The 13205-nt window shown below is 36.6% G+C and overlaps 1 pseudogene across 1 annotated transcript; it reads right to left on the bottom strand.

Annotated features, from left to right (window-relative positions):
- Positions 1-4590: 4590 nt before the first annotated feature.
- On the bottom strand, positions 4591-5249 carry LOC123634693 (annotated as a pseudogene). Its single transcript, XR_006733984.1, has one exon. The product of XR_006733984.1 is annotated as a signal recognition particle 19 kDa protein-like (transcript).
- Between the last annotated feature and the right edge of the window lie 7956 nt (positions 5250-13205).

Below are 13205 nucleotides of genomic sequence, written 5' to 3'. Positions count from 1 at the left end.
AGGCATGCCAAGAAATTTGGACTTAATCTTATAAGAAAGGGAGATGGGCAAAGGAGGAGGGCCTTTTAGAGACAGCTGTTATGCTTTTAAACATTTCTCCTTAAGATTAAATAGAAAAGTGTATAAAGACATTTGTTTGGAAATGTTTATAATAAAATTTATTATAATATTTAAAATTCTAAATAATATAAATGACATTAAAGGGGTAAAGTTAAATAAATGGTGGTTCATACATAAAATGTGACCACTAAAAATGATTAAGATCTTTATTTATTGATATAGGAAAATATCCACACTATATTAAGAGAGAAAAGAAGGTTACAAAATATGCAGAGCATGATCTCTGTTTTGTTTTGTTTTAGGTAATATATGCATAGAAAAGAGTCTGGAAGGATATATACCAAAATGTTAACAATGGTTATTTCTGGATAGTGTGATTATGAACAATTTTTACTCTCTCTCTCTGTATATATGTATATTTAAAAATGTACAAGTATTTTTTGAAAATCAAAAAAAGCAGTAACATTGTTTTTTCAAAGAAACAAGTCAATTCTATTGGTAAGTTTAATTACCAAATAAAATTTATTTCATCTTTCTGTTTGTTTCTGTGTCTCTGATTTTCTCTTTCTCTCTGTTAGGTCATAAATATCTAGATCTATCATCATAGTCATCTTCACCCTAGCTAGGAACACTTGAGCTCAATTTATTTAATAGTTCCTAAATGCCTGAATAGTGCTGCAAGAAACTTGGCAAGAAAACAGTATTAGACATGCTGAATAATAATGATTATGGAATTACAGGTTCAACCAAAACCTGGTAAAAGTATTAAATGAGGAAAAGTAGTCATTATAGGCCACTAAGCATTGCAAAGACACAGGAAGGAGAGGGAAAGGCAGTTCAAACAAGGACATCATTGAGCTGAGTGATCATGGTGGGAATGACTTGCACAACCCACAACAGCTGTATAAAACTGCAATGACGTGGACCATGGTCACTAAATGGAGAGATCAGATTTGTCAGAGAGCATAAATGTCAACCTTTCAGGGACCAATTAAAGACTATACACAGATACTAAGTTCAAGCCTTAAATTGGGTCTACCCTAATTCCCCTAGACCTCACATACAGATGGGGCCCAAACAGCTCTGATGATGTAGCTGAAATACAAACTATGGGGGAAGAGAACATAAAAGTATGTATTTCTCAAATTAAAAAAATCTGAACGATAAGCTGGGAAAATGAATGTATCCAATTCTTACTCAGAAAGAAGCAGAAAAGAAAGCAAGATATTTAGGGAATACCTCCTTTCATTTTAATTATTTTAAAATGTATATCTAATAAGTAAGTATACCATTTGTTTTATTATTAATAATAATATTTATACAATAAAAAGGCACTGATAGTTCACTACTGTATCCTCAGTGGCTAGAATGGAGTTGGGAACACAGAAGGTGCTCAATAAATGTTTGTATTATGAACTTTTCTATTAATACATTTTAGAAGGAAATTATACAATTGGTTTAGACAAATAAATCAGAGAATTCAAAAATAAGATTCTGGTGAAATATATTAAACTCTTGATAATAAAGACATGAGGTGTGAAGAACTGAGAGGTCGTGTGTATCTGATGCTGAAAGGGAATGCTCTGGAAGGGCCCTCCTCCTCTGAGCACTCAGTGATACTGGGCAGAACGGAGCTGGAGGGCCTGGGCTTGGAAGTCAAGCCTTTGACTCCAGAGTCCCCCTTTAACGCTGTGACATTGATGAGGAAACCCTCAGCTTCCTCATCTTTAAAATAAGGATAATAATAAAATCTGCCCACTCGTATGACCATTTTGATATTCAAACTAGATCACATATATTTATATTATAACTTGTTAAAATTCTAGATAAGGGTTATTTTGGTATAGAGGAGGTTTTTGTGGACAACCAATTTACCTCTTTCATTATATTTGACTCAATAAAGTCCTTGAAAATTGAGCAGTAGAATAAAGACGATTCAGTGGGTGCATTCTATTAAGCCCATTACAAACATAACTTCTTTACTTCAAAGTATAAACAATATCTTAATTTTATGGATGAGGAACAGATGCTCAGAGAGGTGCAGTGACCTGCTCAAGGTCACACAACCAGGCACTGGTGAAGTTGTTCAATTAGTATTGAACTGTATTATGACCTCATCTTAACTAATTACATCGTCAACAGCCCTATTTCCAAATAAAGTTACATTCTGAGGTACCAGGGGGTTGACTTCAACCTATTCTTTTAGGGAGATACAGCTCAACCCATAACAAATGGGTATCCTCAAAAATTCAGGTTATTGAAAATGAACCACGTTATAAAATGGACAATTTCATAAACAGAGGAAAAGAAATATCCCTAGAGGCCCAAACTTCTGTTAGTAATCATCATTCAGCAAAAGTAAATAATTAAAATCCTATAGGGGCAAGGTTAAGAAGAAAATTAAGAATTAAATATCACCCAGAACAACTCCTAACTGTATTCACTCTATGTAAAAAGCATCAGGAGAGGGAAGGAGGGAGGGAGGGAGGGAGGAAGGAAGCATGGAAGGAAGGAAGGAAGGAAGGAAGGAAGGAAGGAAGGAAGGAAGGAAGGAAGGAAGGAAGGAAGGAAGGAAGGAAGGAAGGAAGGAAGGATAGATAAAAGTTACCGGACCTCAGTTTGTATTCAAACGATGAAACAGGGATCTAAGCCCATATATCTACCCACAAACAAATCACCCTAAATCTTACTTCCCAGAGAATGGAAATCTGGAGGAGAGAAGCCCCCTCATTCTGTCATCAATGTCTGCTGACTCAGTGAAGCATAAAGGCGCCCAAGCACAGGAAGGTAAGTGGTAGGAGTAGAAGGCTTGTCATTACCCAGCAGTATGGATTGTGTTATTGTGTCTGACCCTGAGTTCTGCATGGTCACCCACCTCTGCATTGAGTACCCAGGGGATAATTCATCATAAATGAAAATGTTCTTGGTAAAGGTGGGGGGAGGAGTCAGTGGTCATGGCTAGAGCTGGGATTTATGGCATTATAATAAGTTAATTAACTGCTGCACTCATTGCTTTTTAAAGAATGAGAATAGCATCTAAACGCACATGCTTATTAGGAAGGATATCTTAAGGCATACCAAATGCTTGTTAGGGAAGGTGTCTTCAGATGAATTAAAATATAGAGTTTTATGAGGTCTAGGCCTATACATTAATCATAAGAACTAGAGAATTACAGGCTAATGGTGCCATAAAGATCTGATTGGGTTACATTTGTGGGCATGTGCTGAAATTGCCAGTTCAGAAATATTCAGGCAGTACTAATAGGAATAAGTTAATTTCATTCCAAAATAACCAGTACACTTGGATATTTAGAAATGTGCTGAAACTAGTGAATAAGAGGTTAATAAATGAAGAGAAAACTTTTGATGCTTTGTCTTGATTTGTTTCAATACAGTTGTAGAAAAACATTGCAAAAAATAAATTGATCCAAAAGCAATTTTATAAAAACCATGATACACAGAAAAGTAGGGTGAAGATGCTCAGAAAATATATACAACTGACAATCTAATCAAGAGGAAAGGGTAAAAATTTTACAAACAAATTTTAAAAATGAGAAATGAAATATAACAGGGCTTTAGAGTTTAACATGGTTGTATATTAATACATTTCAAAACACCAGTGAATTTAACGCTTTGTGTAAACCAAAATATATCAAAATTAGCACAACGGGTTAAAAATTAAAATAAATTGAGAATGTTATCCAAAGCCACATCTGTGCCCCTAGAAAAAGGAACTCAGTGCCATAATAGATTTACTAGTAAATGCCTTCAAATTCCTTCAGACTTTCAAGGAACAGATCTTTCCCACTTTATATGATCTGTTTCAGAAAACAGGAAAAGACTAAAAGCAGTCCAGGTCATTCTAAGAAACATACCCTAACTTTTACACATTTAACGGAAATAACAAAAAAAAATACAGATGAAATTTCATTTAATAAAGGTATTAAAAACTTAAATAAAATGCCAGGAAATAATTCAATAATACAGTAAAAGCTAATCTTTTACTTTTAATCAAATGATTTATTATAGAAACCCAGGAATAGCCTGACTTGGAAAAATCTACTAATATATAGCATCAACATTTTACTTAACAGGGACAAAATAAATGATTCTCATTAGAATATGATTAAAATATATATATATGACACTATTATTTTAACATTGATATTAACAACAATATAATCTGACATGTATTAAGTTCTTATATGTCAGGCACTGGCTAATGGATATATATGTTATTTATTTAATATTATTTCAAAAGTTCTTTTTTTTTTGTCAGTTCCAAATTTTATTTCATTAACTTAAAAGGTGAATAAAATGTGTATTTCAAATCTCATTAAATGTATTTATCTGAAACATATTTACATAGAAGACAAACAGATACAGGATTTCAAGTAACTTATTGTATAGTCCATTGTCCATTTAAAAATATTCTTCCTTCCACAAAAACTCTACATTGAAAGACAAAAAAAGAAATCTTTTTTACTGCATAAAAGTGAGATGCAAAGTTCTGATGTAGCTTTATTTCATTGTCAACTCTGATGATGATGGGAGGCATAAGTATGCATAGTTCAGTAAAATAATGCAAAGAGCTTCTGTTTCTCTCAGATACAAATTAGAAGCCTCCATTCATGTCTCTTGGAGTACTATCACATAAATGGTGCTCATACTAGGTCACTTCTTCTTTCCTTTCCCCTTTTTACTTCCCTCTCCTTGCTGAAGACTTTGGTCACCAACTCCTGTTTTTTGTGTCCTTGTTTTTAGTTTAGGTATCATTTCCGCTGCGTACAACATTACTGACTTACGTGACGGAAACTGTACAAGACAGAGGCTGCCATCTTCCTGTTTAAGCTGAACCCGGACTCTGCCTCTGTATTGGACATCACGATTTCATTCTCTAGAGTACATTTTATTTTTCTCAAGAAATACATTAAGTCCAACTGCTGAGCATACATCTTGAATCTCTGTGGCTGTAGGATTTTCAACAGCCTTACTGATGGGGACCCGCCTTCCTTCTGCGATGGTCTTCTTATTATTTAAATAGGCAGGATAGATACAAATAAACCTGTCCTGGTCCGCCGGGGACCGCGCGGCTGCGCAAGCCATCCTCACAGGGGTCTACAGGGCGCTAGCACAAGACTCGCAGGGAGAACACCGACCGGAACTCGGCTCTGAGTTTCTCAGACAGCGAGCTCTTCCGGCGGAAGTCCTGCCCCACCAAAGCGGCTCCGCGTCCCTGGTTTTTCACTGCCCGTTTGTTCCAGCATCCGTCGCTCCGCGTCAGGATCTCTAGTCTGTGACGTGGTGCCTCAAAAGTTCTTAAAAGCCAGTCACAGTGGCTCATGCCTATAATCCCAGCTACTGCAGAGGCTGAGGCTGAGGTGGGAGGCTCACTTGAGATCAGGAGTTCAAGACCAGCCTGCGCAACACAGCAAGGTGTCCATCTCAAAAAAAAATTTTTTAAATTAGCCAGGCATGGTGGTGCCCTCCTGTGGTCCCAGCTACTCAGGAGGATAAGGCAGGAGGATCACTTGGGCCCAGGAGTTCAAGGTTGCAGTGAAGTATGATTGGGCCACTGCACCTCAGCCAGGGCAACAGAGCTTTCTAGTCTCTAAAAAACTAAATAAAAATAAAAAGTTCTTAAGACATAAAACACAAAATTATAAACGTTAGGAAAGAAGAGCTAAAATGAGATTATTTACAGGTAATTTGGTTTTAGAACATAAAAATAGAAAGAAATCTAATGAAAATCTATTGGAATTAATTAAAAATTGGTATAAGAACCAAACAAAAGATAAATATTTTTATATATCAAATAACAATGTGATAGAAAAAAAAGTAAACCAAAAAGATATCCCATTTATAATCGTAATGTAAAATTCAAATTATTAAGAGGAACTAATGTCTTACAAGAGGGATTAATTTTAACAAAATATTAAAACACATAAAGCTAAAATAATTAGGCCTTCTCAGCAAACATAAGAAAAGACTGATAAGTAGAGAATAGCCCACTCGAAATACACTCCATTATATATACACAGTATTTGAGTATACCAATGTGACCTAGCAGAGGAAAGGCAGAATTTTAACCAAAAATAATCACAGCTTACCTACAAGAGGAATATAAAATGTAATCTAGTTTAAGGGTCTTGGGAGAGAAGGACTTCCTAAAACAAAAGTCAACTGGAAGAGAGAAAAGGAGCAAGGAGAGAAAAAAAGCAGTGGAAGACTTTCATAAATTAAAAAGGTTATGTAAAAGAAAGAAACAAAAAGGAAGGAGGGAAGGGAGGGTGGGAGAGAAGAAGGGAGGGAAAACTATAGCAAACTAAAAGAATAGGTTTAACTATATAAAGAATAAAAAATGTTCCACAAAAATAAAAGGATAATCAAAAGAGAACAAATTTAGGGGAAAATATAGTAGAAAATACATTAATTCAAAGGGACAGGCTGGGTGCTATGGTTCATGCTTATAATCCCAGCACTTTGGGAGGTGGAAGCAGGAGGATCACTTGAGGCCAGGAGTTCAAGACCAGCCTGGGCAACATAGCAAGACCCGATCTCCAAAATAATGTTTTTTTAACGAGCTGCATATAGTGGTGCACACCTGTAGTCCTAGCTACTTGGGAGGCTGAAGCAAGAGAATCACTTGAGCCTGGGAGTTTGAGTCTGCGGTGAGCTATGATCGCACCACTGTACTTCAGTCTGAGGGACAGAGTGAGACCCTATCTTAAAAAAAAATTTTTTTTAAGGTACAATGTAGGGACAATATCTTTATTTTATAGAGAGTTCATATAGATTGATATGCATCCCTAAGATAAATGGGAGTTTAGAGGTCACACCCAAGAGATCAAACTCAAATGCTAGGAGGACCCAAGTGAAGACAGAGGCACGCAGGTGCAGGCAGGTAAGGAGCACCAGCACAGGTGGGCCGGAGAAGGGCTGGCAAGCCGGGTGGGGTCGAGCCTCCCAGCATAGTGTTCTCCTGCTGACAGGTGAGTTCAGTATTATCAGATTTTCTACTCTTTTCAGGAGAAACCAAAACTTTTGATTTTTTTAAAGGCTGACCATATTGTTCATCATGTGCTGACAAAACAAAGCTACGTGTCACATAATCTATCAGCTTACAACTCCTAATGGACAGAAACAATTAATAGGAAAATATTTTAGTAAAAATACATTGAAAATGCATTAAGATCAGCTACTCATCTTGTTTGTGAGTTAGTCACATGGCTGTCATCTACAGGGAATCTTTAGGATGTAAAATATTTCAAAACCAGGAAGCAGCAAAGGCAGCCTCCAGTTGCTGCCCAGTTTTAATATCCGCTGGCTCAACATCTCCCCACTGGGCCCTGCCATGAACATCCCTATGCTGTAGCTACCCACAGTTACATGCAGTTACCCAAACACTCACCTTCTTTTGCTCCTGTTGTTTCTTCCTGGAATGTTCTTTATTCTTTTTTTTTTTTTTAATTTTATTTTCAAAAAATCTATTATAAAAAAGAATTTTTATTTTAAATATATGCACCCATCTATACCTAATGGGGGTGGGGGGGAATCTAGACCTGTGGTCTGAGATGGTTTCTGATTAGCAGGCAATTTACATAGTATCTATACAGGTTCTGTTAATTATGTAACAATGGCGTCATAGACTGTAGGTTAAATCCTCAATGGTGGTGACCAAATTAAATTTCCTATGACAAACATGGGAGATAACTTTAGCAGATAACATTACATAGCAGATAACTTAATGTGAACAAACATAATTCTATAGCAAACATAATCTAACAGATATTACTTCCTACAAGCTTGATCAAAAACAGACTTTAAGAGTCCAGGCTGCTGGTTGTGGTGGCTCACACCTATAATCCAAGTACTTTGGGAGGCTGAATATTCTCTATTCTTGATAAAGAAAATCTTACTCTTTAAAGCTTTGTTCAAATATTGTTCCACTGAAAAACCCCAGGCAGAATTAACCATAAAATCCACACATCTGTTGAGCATCTGCGAGTATCTGCTCTGTATCCAACAATGGGAACTATAGTAAGGAACAAAATAGAATCACTTCTGCCTTCGTGGAGCTTGCACTCTGCTTTCCCCCAGCACTTAGTTCCTGTGTTACAGTCCTTAGCATGTTCCCATTTATAATTATTATAGTTATTAGAAATTGTTTACATCTCCATCAGACTGTGAGCTCCTTGAGAGAATGAATGTGTCTCTCCATAAAACCAGCCGCTCCTGTAGTCCATACCTTTTATGTCTACTGTATACACAAACTATTTGTGTATACAGTAGATGTTCAATTATGCTTGTTAACTGTGGGAGGGGAGCTATCCAGTTATAAAAGACCACCCTGACTAAGAAATCCTTACCTGTCTGTGAAAAGGAAACTCAAAGTAGGGTAAGATTTTTAAAAGTAATTTAGAAGTCAAAACTATTCATCACAATTTCCTAGTACTTAGGGCCATGCTGCTACATTCTGCTTTCCCTAAAGAAGTGACAAAAACACTGAAACATTAATCAATCCAGATATCTGCTAATCCCTCTTACAGTTAGTCTGAGCAACAGAGAAAGGAGTCAGTATTCTTAAATTAACCCTGAAGAGCTGTATTAGCATAGAAACACAACACAAACTCGCTTTAACATCTGGAGTTTGTGCAGTAACTACAGCCAAAACACACATAGATTGGGCATGTTCTCTAAAGTGACTGCAAAATCATTTCTTCTGGTATCAAGCCACAAAAGATTTCTGTTACGGGAATTATCCTGAGTCACCAAGACTGAGGTCTACAGTTTGGGCTAGAATAAAATAAGTTAATTGTCAAGATAGGAAGTAAGAGTGCTAAATTTATTACTGCATTTAGTGCTGTCCTCGCTATGAGCTACCAGAGTGCTATGCAGGGGTTGTTACATGTTATGTAACTTACCAAGCTCACCCTGTAGGTCTAGATATCTGTCTCCCTCAGTGGACTGAAAGTTCTCTGAAGGTGGGAAGACACAGAACATGTACGTTGTAGTGCCTTGAACAATGACATGCATTGCATAGGTGTACAGTGAAGGTGTTTCACTATTAGAATATCTATTATATTTTATTATATAGCGTGGAATATAAACCCTTTATATTTGAGAGTATACCATGCCAACATTACAATGTTTTCAATGTTTGACATTTACATCATCAGCATTCATCCTAATCCCCAATATGAAATGTAGAGGATGAAAGGAAGAGAGAAGTCAGAGGACTTAAACAGTGAGCAAGCCAGGAAATGGGTTTCCCCCATAGACTAGAATGTTTTCATCTTCAGCTCACCCTTAAAAGATGAACTAAAACTGGTATGCCACAAGATGTCTCATGCTGAATCCTAGAATCACAGGAACCACAAGAAACTAAGTTACTTATTCTGACTGAATGCAGTAAATTGCTGTTAAGTATAATCACTGAAAGACAAGAATTGGCTCATCACTGGGAACAATAATCACTCATAATAGATGTTATTCAATCATTCTTCAAATATATTTGAGAGCCATCATTGTAGCAAGGTGAAGAGCCATCATTAGGGTTATGAACATATGGAAGACATTGTCCCTGTTCCCAAGAAGCTTATAGGCTGAAGGACGAGACAGAATGGACATAGTTGGAGTATCAGTTCCTTTTGTTAGCCGGAGTTGTGTATGAATTTGTTGACTCAGTGGTGTTTACCAGGTACTTTCTGCATTTATTTCTCTACTTCTCTGTGCTCGAAAGTCATATCAGAGAAATGACTAACACTTCATAACTACATGAAGTACTATATGAAGTAGTCATGAAGTGTTAGAGTTTGAAGAATCCATAGACATCATTTAGTTCCTCTCTTCTTTTACATGTTAAAAAAGAAATCCCATAAAATTAAGTGCCTTGTTCAAAATTACATGCGACTAAGCAACAAATCTTAGAGAAGAACATAAATTTTCAGCCCCTCTTTTTTCCTACTAACACCACACTATGAATATCTTTTAAAGAAATAAAGTATTACATTTGTACAGAAAATAAAAATTGTTTCATATATTGACTAGCCCAACTCTGTTTTGTTCTTGTCTTTCAATTGACTTTTAGCAATTTTAGCTCAGCTATAGTCTAGTGACTCCCCACAACAAAATGCACACCTCTTTATACATATTTTATAATTTGTTTTAAGTTGTACTTTACAAGGTTTCTAAGTTTTTCTCTGGTATCCTGATTTTAGTTAATAGGAGTAAAACAACAACAAGAGCAAAAATATAAAATAGCAGTCCTTGATCTAGACCTGTTTAGTGTACCAAAGAAAAAAATGCACCAGGGCTGGAGGCACATGAAAACATGTCAATCAGATGTAATTGCTCTCCAAGAGAAACACTTTTCAGGCAAGTAAAAAAGAATTCATCCTGAACACGAGGCTTTGTAGCAGCAACTAATCTACTAATGACAAGCTCAGTTTGTTATTCTCATACTTGTTTTTCAAGATTCAACATTTGAAACATGACAGAAAAGGACAACCTGACCCAATCATAACTCTTAAACAATTATAAAAATGATATGGGAGGCATTTATAGATAATTTCTATATACATATATAATCATTATATTTCTTATATCATTAACAATTGCTTAGAATCTAATTTAATAGCTTTTAAATAGCTTTTATAATTCATTATATAGTTCAGACAAATATCAGAACTCCAGCACATTTAAAAAAAAAGTCTCTACTTTTTTGCACAATAACTCTTAAGGACACTCAGACCAGATTTGGCCTGAAGACAGGGAAGCCTACATCCCAGGGGCTAGTATTTGAAGGCTATATTTGGCTGGATGCATATAAAGACAGCTTTAAAATTCTTTCAGTATGTTTTTCCATTATTGCAGAGTCTACTTAAATGGAAACTTAACAATGCCTGCAACAAAGAGCAAAGGGCAACTGCAAACTCCAAGAAGCTCATACAGTCTATCACCAATGCTTACATTCACTATCCAAAAACTGAGGTGCCATATTTTTTAAATCACCAGAATTGGAGTACTAACTAGCTAGAAGGCATAAGAGTTAAAAAAAAAAAAATAGAAAAGAAAACAGACAACAACAAACCCTATAGTAAGCCTTAGCCAAAAACACCATGTAATTTCCACTTAAGTTTATTCTCCAGGTAAATGTTGCAAATTTGGATGCCACCTATTAAGACACTGGCGTTCTCTGAGATGCCATATTGGGGAAAGCCCATGAACTATTTGTATATAAAACTCATTGTATGTAGGTTTCAAAATAATTGGTTTTCAGTTTTAATAAGGCCATGCAAATGGAAAGAGTACATAAAGTCAAAATCTAATGGAGATCGAGCAGGCAGAGTTGTCAGATAATTGTTTATCATTTGGAGTGCACAACAGACACATTTCACTAGAGGTCATGTCATGGTGACTTAAGATACAGCCAGGCTCCACCCTCTCTTTTTCTCTTCCTGTATTCTCTTCTGCATCTGACTTCCAGGTTGCAGGTGCAATCTCTAAGAGGCAGAGCAGCCAGCTTTGTCCAAGTAGGCTGTTTGTAAGAGTGCTTGGCTGGTGTGGTGAACACCGATGTGCTGCCCAGATCCTCCTTCAATGAAGGATTTGTCACACCAACTGCTGGGATCAGCGTCAGCAGATGACCTTCAATGTCAGCTCTTTTAGAAACTGCCTTCGTTATGGAGAGCCATCCACATCCCCTCTTTCCCAGGGCAGCCCACACCTCATAACTGATTAATACAGGCACATAAAAGCCCCGTGGACACAGCCCACCTCGGGAAAATTCTGAAGGTCCATTCTAGCTCTGGAATTCCCTGTGCAGTCAGCCAAGGCTGTCATGGGCCTGCCTCACAGCTCAACTTCTTCCTCCGTCCACTCTTGCTTCCTTGCCTTCCCTTCCACAGGTGTGGATCCTGTGGGCACTCATTAATAAACATTCTGCACACTCACCTTTGACTCAGAGGCTGCTTCCTGCAGAACCCAACCTGCGGCAGCAGGGTTCTGAGCTCCATTTTTAACATTCTAGCTTCTATAGAGTGGGAATCTCTGCTTAGGACTCTAGATCTGACTCCTACTCCAGTTTCATTTACCAGAGAAGGCCTGCATTTGGATGTAGTGACCACATTCTAGCTATTAATAAAAATTGTATTTCACTTTCCTTTTAGTTATTGCTATTATGTCACGGACCACATGTCATTGGAGCAGATTAGGAGTGAGTGACAGAATTTAAACATCAAAATCCCACCCATATCCCTCATAAGGTCTATTCCTGGAGTCAACTGGAAGGAAGGATTATGAATCTCCAGAAATGTCAAGTCTTCTTCAAATCATTTAAATTTGCCCCCATGAGGTTCCTCATTTCCATGACAACTAACTACGAAGGGGAAGGGTTAGTGAACAGTTTGCAAAATGCAGAAAAGTTTTAGAGACTGAGGGATTGAAGGAATTAAATTTAGTAAACTAAATTAAGGTGAGCTTTTTTGTTGTTTAATAAATAGAAAGAACACAGATCTGAAAAAAATATATTTTCTACTCATTCCCATCAAAAACAGCAACAGATACCCAGTTTTTAAAAGACCGGTCCTCAAGGAAAACTTCATTTAACTAGTTGGAACATTATGAGAGCATTCACATTTCAATGCATACTGCATGGTCTGGGATTTGTAGGCAGAGGAAAATGATACAAAATTAATGCATACTCCAAGTGGATGCTACCATGGTCTGATATTTGTTTAAGTAAACTTATTACCTTTGTGCTGCTAAAGAAAGTTTAACACTTAAATTTCTGAATTCTAACTACATGAAACTCTAAAGATTATACTCCTTTTTCTAATGTTATCATATTACAAATCTGCAAATACTCTATGTACAAAATAATGAAAGGAGAATGTATCCTGTAAACCCACAAGGGATAGCAATCAGACTCCCTTATATTTTGATCTAGGATCCTCATGTAGTCACCTGAACATTTTCCCCCATCACTATATAAATGTAATGTCTTTGTGAGATAGGCCAGTAATTTTACCCAATTTTACAGAAGAGGAAAGCAAAATGGAATTTAAATTACTTGCCTAATAAATGACCAAGTGGTGGACACCATAAAGACTTAAGAATCAGAAACTCCCATCAGTTTACAAGGC

This window comes from Lemur catta, chromosome 3 (genome assembly GCF_020740605.2).
Source record: "Lemur catta isolate mLemCat1 chromosome 3, mLemCat1.pri, whole genome shotgun sequence".
Taxonomy (NCBI): Eukaryota; Metazoa; Chordata; class Mammalia; order Primates; family Lemuridae; genus Lemur; species Lemur catta.
The sequence above is the reverse complement of the archived record's forward strand: the minus strand, read 5'-3'. Positions and strand labels throughout refer to the sequence as shown.